Source organism: Carlito syrichta, unplaced genomic scaffold, assembly GCF_000164805.1.
Source record: "Carlito syrichta isolate Samal-C Ts95f unplaced genomic scaffold, Tarsius_syrichta-2.0.1 Scaffold289164, whole genome shotgun sequence".
Classification (NCBI taxonomy): domain Eukaryota; kingdom Metazoa; phylum Chordata; class Mammalia; order Primates; family Tarsiidae; genus Carlito; species Carlito syrichta.
This window is the reverse complement of record NW_007233260.1, coordinates 265,760-268,637: the sequence shown is the minus strand read 5'-3', so window position 1 is coordinate 268,637 and position 2,878 is coordinate 265,760. Positions and strand designations below refer to the sequence as shown.

Sequence of the window (2,878 nt, the reverse complement as noted above, 5' to 3'; positions counted from 1 at the left end):
AGGTGGAAGACAGAAGGGCCTCAGCTTCCTGGGCTCGCCCTGCGGCCCGGGGTCTTCGGCCCACCAGGACCCTGTCAATCAGGTGGGCTTTCAAGGCTGGCTCCCAACAGTCATCTGGTAGAGAAGGTTTGGAGATATCCTCGAGAAGAGCAAGTCATGTTTCCCATCGCGCTTGTTCACAGAAAGGGATTACTGGGGTTTCTAGCCAAAGACCGCCCTTGTCGAAATTGCTTCTGAGACCTGGGCTTTAATCATTAGCGTTTCAGATACAGCTCAGAGGATTGCTTTATATGAAATTTAGAATTTAAATATAGTCATGTATGACAGTATAGGAAGATATTATTTGTTCTCCCAACTACAAATAGTGTGGAAATAAAGTGAACTTATCAAGTAGAGCAAATATTTGCTAGCTAAATTACTCTGGTAATGAGGGTTGTTCCCATAAAATAACCACACAAACAGCCTACAGGCATTTAGAAAGTGTAAGTTGTTTTTAAAAGAAACTTTAGCTTGTCAAGATGTATCCATCTGGTGGCTGGATCCTTTTACTTGGAGCTAGTGTACTTGGTGACAGCCTTGGTGCTCTCGGACACAGCATACTTAGCCAGCTCCGTCAGCAGTAGCCCACGGCTATCTGGATCTCCCTGGAAGTGATGGTGGAGCGCCTGTTGTAATGTGCCAGGAGTGAAGACCCAGCTGCGAGGTGCTCAAATATGTCACTAACAAAAGAACTCCTACCTATCACCATACACAAAAATGAACTCCAAATGGATCAAAGACCTAAACATAAAACCTCAAACGTTAAGAAAATTAAAAAACATAAGAGACACCCTTATGGAAATTGGAATAGACACATGATTCCTGATCAAAACCCCAAAAGCCCATGACATAAGAGATAAGATTGACATGTGGGACCTCATCAAACTGAAAAGCTTCTGCAAAGCAAAAGAAACCATCAAGAGAGCAGGGAGACAGCCCACAGAATGGGAAAAAATATTTGCCAACTGCATATCTGTCAAAGGTCTAATACCCAGGATCTATGAGGAACCCAAACTTGCCTAAAGGATGAAAACAAACAGCCCCATTAAAAAGTGGACAAAAGACTTCTCAAAAGAAAATATATGAGCAGCCAATAGACACAGGAAAAAATGCTCAGCCTTACTAATCATCAGAGAAATGCAAATCAAAGCCACATTGAGATACTCTGTAAGTATCTCCAGTAAGAATCACCAGTAAGAATGGTCATCAATAAAACAAAAAATCAGACACTAGTGAGGATGAGGAAAAAAGGGAACGCTTCTTCTACACTGTTGGTAGATGCAAACTAGTTCAACTTCTATGGAAAACAGTGTGGCGATTCCTAAAAGAACTAGCAACTGGCCTTCTGTATGACCTAGCAATTCCTCTCTGGGAATATACTTGGAAGAACTTAAATCACTCTACAAAAATGATACCTACACATGCATGTTTATTGCAGCACTATTTACAATAGCAAAAACATGGAACCAACCATATTGTCCATCAAAACTGGACTAGATTTTAAAAATGTGGTACATATACACAATGGAATATTACTCAGCCATAAAGAAGGGCAAACATATGGACTTTGTAACAACTTGGATGAATCCAGTCTATCATACTCAGCGATCTATCACAGAAACAAAGAACAGAGTACCACATGTTCTCACTCATAAGTAGACCCTGAATATTTGCCATAATACTATAACAAACAGATTGGCATTAGCGGGAACTGCCAGGGTGGGAGAGGGACACAATATCCATAAGGGTACCTGATCTCAAACCAGGCAAAATGGGGACTAAAAGGAAGCCCAAAGTTTACCTATACAATGCCCACTTGAATACCTAATCCTGAATTGTACCATACATCTTCAAAATAAAATATAATTTTTAAAAATATTAAAAAAATAAATAAAAAGAATTCATGATATCCATGATCTTGGAAAAGATGCCAGTATTTGGGTAGACCTGCTTCAGGATTTTGTAAACTTAAGTAGAATAGCTCTCTTTGCAGCATGCCACACTTTTTATTTCCCTCCTTTGCATTTTTCATGACAGCTTTCTTGAATCCCTTTTTGGAAATGGTAATGCCCTTTGAGGCAGACTCTGGCATAGTTGGTGTACAGTCCCACATGGAGGTTGATAAGCAAATAGCATTTATAGGCACAGCACTCCAATGACGTCTTAAGCATCGGACATTTGATTGGCAAATGAGTAGTGTTGTGTATGAAAATGAAGCAATACTAATTTTCCAATTGGATAGTTGGGTGTCAACCAATCAGATATTAAAATAATCTGCTTTCAGATTTGAAATATACCAGATACTTGCCTTAATGGTTACAATTTTCAGTTATAATGGATTTATTTTTAGCTACGTCTGGATGCGGGAAGTGGGGGTGAGGGGTTGGGGGGGTATGCACACAAGACTAAGTCTTGTTCATTTAGGAAGGCTGCAGTTTTCCCCATGGGTGGTGTGCACCGCCTGCTCTGCAAGGGCAACTTTACCAAGCTGGCCTGGCCGCTGCACCTATGAACTTGGTGATGCTGGAGTACTTGACCACCCAGATCCTGGAGCTTCCAGGCAACTTGGGCCCAGACAGCAAGAAGAAGAGCATCATCCCATGCCTCCTGCAGCTGGCCATCTGCAACAAGAAGTTCAACAGCTGCTGGGCAAAGACACCTTCATGTAAGGCAGCATCCTGCCCAACATCAGGGTTGTCCTGCTGCCCAAGTAGACTGAGAGCCACCACCAGTGCAAGTAACCTCACAGGTCATTAAAGCCCAGAGAGTGACTTGAATATCTGGAAGATTAAGAAAAAAAATCAAAGGGAGGCCCAAACTTTACCTGTATAATGTTCAC

At 41.6% G+C, this 2,878-nt stretch overlaps 1 pseudogene; it reads right to left on the bottom strand.

The window, feature by feature from the left end:
• Positions 1-545: 545 nt before the first annotated feature.
• Positions 546-2,131, bottom strand: LOC110595291 (annotated as a pseudogene).
• Positions 2,132-2,878: the final 747 nt, after the last annotated feature.